The 8,053-nt window shown below is 36.8% G+C and overlaps 1 pseudogene; it reads right to left on the bottom strand.

Annotated features, from left to right (window-relative positions):
* Positions 1 to 888: 888 nt before the first annotated feature.
* Positions 889 to 7,759, bottom strand: LOC113078052 (general transcription factor IIF subunit 1-like; annotated as a pseudogene).
* Between the last annotated feature and the right edge of the window lie 294 nt (positions 7,760 to 8,053).

Below are 8,053 nucleotides of genomic sequence, written 5' to 3'. Positions count from 1 at the left end.
TACAAGAAAAATTATCCTAGCTCATTCAAAAACAAACTCCATCATAATCAGTTATCAGACATGACTGGAACTTTAAATGGGACTGGCTTCTATGATCAGATGAAACTAAAAAAATTGCTTTTTTTAGCAGCAAACACTCAAGATGGGTTTGGTGAAAACAGGGATAAAAAGTACCCCATGTGTACAATGAAATATACTGCTGTATTTTTGATGTTCTGGGCCTATATTTCTGCTGGAGGTCCTGGCATCTTGTTTAGATACATGGCATCATGGATTCTATCAAATACCAACAGATAAAATATCAGTAAGTGAAATCTTACAATGGGCCATGTTTGGATATTTCAACCGTACAATAATCCAAACACAAACCTCAAAAACAACACAGAAATGGGTCGCTGGGCACAAAACCAAGCTTCTGCTTTGGCCAATCCAGTCCTCTGACCCTAAACCCTATAGAAAATGAGAGGAGTGTACTGAAGAGGAGAAGCTGTGAATCTAAAGGGTCTGGAGTGATTCTGGATGAAGGAATGGGTCTCTGATCTCGTCAGGTGTTCTCTAAACCTCATCAGGCATTATAAGAGAAAATGTTGACCTGTTAAACTGGGCAAATGGGAGGTTTCAATAAGTATTGAATAAAAGGGTGTCCTTAATTGTGGCCAATGTGTATTAGAGAAAACATTTATTTCGATAAGGATATTTCCCCCATTTTAAATTCTTATTATTCAATGAAAGGATACATTTTTGTGCATTTCTCAAATAAAAGATCAAAAGGATTAACAATGCAGATGAATTTTCACATTCTTTTTGATCATATTTACCAAGGTGGCCGATATTTTTGGCCACGACTGCCATAGCCTTAACCATGCAATTCATTTGAGGAAACATTTTTCACAGAGCTTCACCTAGCTCCAGTTTGTTGGCAGCGGCACGGAGGAGTGCTGGAAGTGGCAGCGCTGTCGATAGAAGGCGTGCTGGGTCGACTTCCTGTTCTTGAACTACGAGACAACAAGAGAGCACTGTGCCATATACACATGAAAAAACATTCAAATCTCTCCCAAAACACAAACACACAAACATAGGCCATTACTACCATGAAGAGTGCTGAAGCTGCCTCTCCTTCAATATCACTGTCCTCAGAGCTGTCGGACTCGCCACTGCTGTCTGAAACAACACACACAATGATTTTTACAAAACGGGAAAAAAGATATATAAAAATATAGAGAATGGTAACATTTTTGAGATTTTGGAAGATTGGCACTTATAAATTAATTGTAAAAGTTAAAAGTTGTATTTAAAATAATTCAATACATTATTTTACTGTTACATTTAACTAGAATTATGAATGTCTATTTTTATTTTTAAACATGATTTTTTTAAAAAGATTTTATATTATAAAAAATATATTTTATATGAACTGATTTTTTTTTTTTTTTTAGTGGTGTGCCTATTGGTATCCAACAAACATGACTAACTCTTTCAAATACAAAGAAAATGTTCAAAATTAGGGTGCCTTTATCTTTCTTCTTCTTCTTTTCCACCTGCACCGTTGTCTTCTTTCCTTCTTCCTCTTCTTCCTCCTTGCCATTCTTCTTCATTCTTGTTTTCTTCCTCACTCTCAGACATTTCATCAATTCCTGAAAAAAGCCATTGGAGCTTCATGGAGCTGTCTCAAATCAAACATCAGAATTAAATGAAGTACACTCCTGTAGAAAAGCAAGAAAACAACAACACACGTCAGGGACGTCCTCTCCCTTATTATGCTTGGTCTTCTCTGGCTCTTCTTCTTCAGAACTGGAGCAAAGAGAGAATGATTACGACTAGACTGGAGTAACCATGAAGAGAAACTTTGGATAAAAGGCTGTTAGTATTTGCAGGGCCGGCCCTGACCAATTTGTGCAAGATGCATTAAGAGCTGGGGGTGAAAACACAATGAAGATGGCCAAATTTGTCTTATTTTGTTGAAATATCTTTGTTTTCCATTTAGTTCTGCCCTTCGTAAGCAACAGAAGATACTTGTATGTTTCCCGGTACACAAATTAAGTACAATTTACCTTGATCTTCAAATTCCAAAAGTTTTCACCCCCCAGCTCTTAATGCATCTTGTTTCCTTCTGAAGCATCAGTGAATGTTTGAATCTTTTTAAATAGTTGTGTTTGAGTCCCTTAAATGTCCTCAGTGTGATAAGATGAATCTCAAAATCATACAGTCATTGCTGGAAAGGGTTCAAATATGTAAAGATGTTGGAAAACTGAAGAATCTGCAGGACCTTAAAGATTTTTCTGAAGAACGCTGCTCAGTTTAACTGTTCAGAACAAACAAGGGACTCATGCACAACCATCACAAAACAGAAAGACAGTTGAGGATCATCAGGCAACAGAACACAGTACTAAGAACCAAGGGTTCCCAAACTTTTGAGTGGGGTTATTTTAATAATTTCAGCATTTTTTTTGTCTTGTGGAATAAATGTTAAAATATTTTATGTACAATATCTTACTCAGGACAGTACTAAATAAAAAATAACATGCATTTAGTATGATCTCTCTTATTTTTTGAAAATTACTCATATTTTCACAGATTCTGCAAGGGGTGCCCAAACTTTCGATCCCCACTGTATACACACACACACACACACACACACACACACACACATTACAGCAGAACTGTTTCCAACACTCATAATTAATCATCATATTAGAATGATTTCTAAAGGATCATGTGGTAGACTGGATGTCACATGTGACACTGAAGAATGGAGTAATGATGCTGAAAATTCAGCTTTGCATCACAGAAATAAATGATAATTTAAAGTATAATAAATTGAAAACAAATTATTTTAAATTGTAATAATATATCACAATATCACATTTTTTCTGTATTTTTGATCAAATAAATGCAGGCTTGATTAGCAGAAGAAACTTCTTTCAAAAACATTAAAAATAGTAATGTTTCCAAACTTTTGGCCTGTACTGTATCCCCCCAAAACTGCACAACTGTAGAGTAAAACATTAATACAAAAGTGATAATAAAAAATGTGTCTTAAAACTGACATGATTGTACAAAAACACAGTCTGGGGACTCAGAACTCAGAACAACTGCTAACATTAAGTTTAAGGTAAAAATAACTGCCATGGAATTATAGTATCTTACTCCTATGCAATAAATTGTTCTTTCACTACATCTCTTTACCTCTGTCTTTATCCTCTTCTCTTCTTTTTGGCACTGTATCTATCGCAGACTATGCTCATTTATAATGTGTCATGTAAATTCGGCCTTCCGTCACAATCAGGAAACTTTCACCGTGTCTAGAACTGGCGCGAGCTGCCAGGCCCGTTTCTACGAGCTGTATGTTAACAAAAGCAGTGCTGTCTACATTGGATGCGGCGTCGGGAACGCTACACAACAAATTTCCAACAACTGATCATGCGCGCGCTCTGTTTCTGACGCACTTCAAGCACTCGATGGGCGGGGGAAGATTGAAGAGCCGGATTTTTATATTTTTTTTTGCTTTATTTGGTAGTATTTCGAATTAATGGTTTTTAAATAGTAGCCTATTATATATATATATATAAAAAAAATGTAAAAAAAAAAAAAAAAAAAAAAAAATGTCACTTGTTCAGTCATTCTGGCACCCATATGGATGAGTGGCGCCCTTAGCATTTGCCTATACCGCCTATGACGCGGGCTGGCCCTGAGTATTTGGCAAAAGTAACTGGACGTAAAGATTTGTGTAGTCACCTGCTCTGGTCAGACGTGTAGTCCACCTCCAACCCCTCAAAGTCACCGTCATCACTATCCTCTAACCCTTCCAGGTCGCTGCCCTTTTTCTTCTTCTTCTTTCCCTTGCCTTTGGGGCCTTTGTCCTTTTTAGCTTTTGACTTGGCTTCATCATCTGCATTGAAAGAAGGCATTTTGGTAAGAAAAGCCTTACATTTGACACTCCCCTCGTTCTCAGAGCCGTTGCTCACCGTCTCCATTGTTGCTGTCACTCTCATCGCTGCTTATTTCCAAATCCTCCTCAAAGTCATGTATCCGCAGGTCTCCTCCCTTGCCTCCCTTCTTCTTTTTCTTTCCCCCTTTATCTCCTTCCTCCTCATCCTCCTCTCCTTGCTCCTGTCCTCTGAGACGTCACTGAAGCATGATACTGAAGTGATTCACCACTTTGTTTCTCCTATATGGAAAAATAAGATGATGAGATGTCTAAAGCTCATGATAATTTGACACTGGCTGCTCAGGAGAGCCATCAGAGCTGTTGTCATGAATGCAAACACTCAACCTGCCCCACTCTTCCTCTGCCTCCTCTGCTGTGAGCGTGCGGTGCTTGGCCTGCGGTGTGAAGTTGTACCAGCCGTGAACTGGAAACGCCTCGGAAGGCCCCATATGCACTCTGTGTGAAGATGTAGTAGGAAGCGTTTTCCGTGAGTCCACCTTTTTTCACCCCTTTGTATCTGAGTGATAAAGAGGAACAGTATGGCAGTGTTTAATGAGGTGCTGTCCTCATAAAAGGCATGAAACATAAACCCGACGCTCAACAAAATGCTGACGGCTATTAAAAATAATCTCTTAAACACATTTTAATCTGGTCTTTCTGTAATTTTTTTTTTCTCCGTTTTTTTCCATTTAAACTGTTCATGAAATTTGAATCATCAAAATGGATCAATTGAATTCATAAGACTTCACCATTTTAATTTATTCAGACTGTAACAGTAATAGTGCCCTGATTTGTTTTATTTGTATTTATTTTTTTGGATTCTGTGTTTTATCTTTCAATACAAATATATTATCCAAAAAAGGCAGTAATCAATGAATGCCTAAAACTAAAACTTGATGTTTGACGTAAAACGTAATTTGATGTTTGGCAAAAAAAAAAAAAAAGTGCTGCATTACAGAGATTGGCTGTTTGAATTAAAAGACGAATAGAAAATAGTTTGATATTCCTTAAAAATACTGTTTCAGTTCACTCTTTTACTATTGTTTTATTACTCTGTGAAGTACAATCTATTGAACAGTAGGACAGGGTTTCTGTCATATATTCACGTCAAACCAAACTTTGAGAAACTCTGAGTTTCTGCGTGTATCTGACGATAACTTTTATCAAATGCAGTTGTGTAATGCTTTTGAAGCGACTCTCAGAGCAGTTCACATCCACATCCTTTTTGATACAAGAGTGGACACAGGCACTTTTGACTGTGTGAAGTTTCTTGTTTTATTCACTTCCAGTTATTTTTCTTCCCCCAGGCAATCTACCTCATGAACAGTTAAATGTTCCCTACTTATGCTTATAAACGTGCAATATCCTTATATTTATTTGTTAACCCTCCATCCAAGAACATTCCTGCATCTCACTCAACCCTATTCCATTATCATTTATAGCACAATTGTTTATACACTTATTTATTTGCCAATTTGTAAATCTCTTTTTTTTTTCTTTTTGTTTTGTGTTGTTGTCTCTGTGTACTGGAAGCTTATGTCACTAAAACAAATTCCTTGTATGCGTAAGCATACTTGGCAATAAAGCTCTTTCTGATTCTGATTCTGATTTTGGCTGCATATTACAGTCTGTATTTCTGCTTGATATTACAAACTGGTATTTGTTATCATATTAATTGTATGTATTATCAAAATCATAAACACACTGGTTCGTAGTGCAGATAATTTGACCTTATAGTTATTTTCCTAATAGCAGCTAATAAATCAAGTCTAACACATAATAAAAAACACAGCTTGCTTCCACATTGCAAAATAAGGTGGAGTAACACTATTTTAAGGTGTCCTTGTTACACGTTACATGTACTTAATATATTAATAAAAAAAATAACATTATGCATAATTAAATACAATTAACCCTAAGACAAACCATAACTATATAGTAAGTACATGTAATTAATTAGTATTACTCAGTATTTGAATGTATAGTTACACTGTAACAAGGACACCTTAAAATAAAGTGAACCTATTCTGGATAGTTAGAGAGCAGATGCTGAAAACACTGTTAATGTCATGCTGGCTTGTGTAATAGAATAATCTGTGCTATTCATTCACACAGAACAACACTTATTGGGTTATCAAGATTTACTGTAAGTATGGGTAGCTAACAGTGATGCGCGGGTTGATCCAAAATGTGGTTATGAGTCATCCAAAAATATTTTTTATGATATTCGGGTCGTGGACGGTCGGGTCATTAATTTATAAAGTACTAGACACAATTTTGAAATACATAGGCCTACACTTTATTGGCTGAATAACTGGCGCGAAGATGGCGCACGAGCCCAGTCTTAAAGGTCATTTTCAGTTTGTTCACCAAAATGATTCATTCAGATTCGTTCACTGATTCGTTCAGTGACCATTTCTTCATTTTACACGAAATACGCCACAGAAAGTAGTGAAAAAGAGTGTCTTATGTGTTATGTCTTAAGTCAACGAACGTTGACTTGTGACAAAAACTGATTTGGCTTTATTAAAATGTGTGCATAATCGCATTCAATAAATAAAGTCTAAATAAGTTGTTCAGATGAACACAGTACGAGATTTTCTTTTTCAAATCACATGCTCCTTCACGTTATACTTGAAGGCTATTGGCTCGAGGTTGAGTAATTCTTTGACATGATGAAACAGTTCACAGATGGATTACATGAACAAGAACGATTCGTTCACCTAAAAGATTTGTTCAAAGAGAAAGATTTGTTCATGAACGACACATCATTACTCAGTCTGCGGGTAGAGATGGAGGCGGCAAGAGAAAAGGTGAAGACTGGGGAGTGGAAGCTCCGCAAATACACAAATAGAAAGAGCAAAGTGTGGGAGGCATTTGCCGAAAAAATGAAAGATGATCACCAAAGCGCTGGCTTTGTCATGGCCCAATTTATACACTGAACCGCGCATCACTGGTATCTAAACTTACTCAAATATAACACAATAAAAGTGTTAATAACACAGAAAGTATAAAAGCAGAAACTTGTACCTTCTTCCTGCCTTGCCATTAAGTTTAAGGATCCAGGGCTGGTCCTCCAGCTTGAACTCCTTCGTAACGATACCATACTTCTTCCTCCGTGCTTCCTCTCTCTGTTTCTTTCCAAACTCACTGCCTGCTGCCCCCTCCTGAGTCTCCTCTTCACCGTATATACGCCTATTACTCATATCACACTCCATACGAGTCTAAACATTGCATATATATATACACACAGAGAGAGAGATACAGAGACTTCAAGAGAAGGCAAACTTAAAAATGCAGTGAAGGAAAAATTGCATGGAAGAGTAAGTGGTAGATATACTGTATATAATGACTGTTACCTGAGTCCACGTGGAGCAACTGACTTTATCACCAGCATTGAAAGCCATTAGGTTGTATTTCTTACTGGTGTTTCTGTTGGGCAAAATACCAGAATTCAGATATCAACAGCTTTCTCTGACAGCACCGTAGAGTCTGTAATTGAATTTTTTAATAGATAAAATACAAATCTTACTTAGATACTCGCACAACATACTCGGTTGCAGAGGAACTGCAGCTCCCCTGCAAACAAGAACAATCTCTTAGGAATGAGAGACAGATAATACTGAACAAATCTGTACAGCATGATGAGTGTAACAGTTCAAAATTTAGACATCATTTCTAAAATGACGCACAATTTGCATTTGTGTTGAACAATCCAATCAACCACAACTGTAGATGCTGAGACACTTACCAGGGACGTCATCACTGCAGTGCAGAGCAAGAAGTGTCGTTAATAACCTGTGAGAACATACAAGTTTATGAACAAAGTAAACACACTGCATAGGTACGGTCAGAGAACTTGCGCTACTCTTATTGTGCATCTAAAAGTTGTGGTTGCAGCATCACATACCACACTGTAAAAAACAACAACAACAAAAAAAAATTCATTATTGGCAGTTGGCCTTGATTAATTCATTCTGTCAACCAAAGTGTTGGAGAACAGAAGAGTTACAAAAATGAGTGGTTCAGCTACAGTATACAGTGGATGAATGTGTTTCTTGACTAATTTATAGGAAAAGTACATTTAAATTTCAGATTAACAACCATTTATAAATGATATAGTTA

The sequence above is a fragment of the Carassius auratus genome, unplaced genomic scaffold (assembly GCF_003368295.1).
Source record: "Carassius auratus strain Wakin unplaced genomic scaffold, ASM336829v1 scaf_tig00024022, whole genome shotgun sequence".
NCBI classification, from domain to species: Eukaryota; Metazoa; Chordata; class Actinopteri; order Cypriniformes; family Cyprinidae; genus Carassius; species Carassius auratus.
This window is presented reverse-complemented; position numbering and strand designations above follow the sequence as displayed.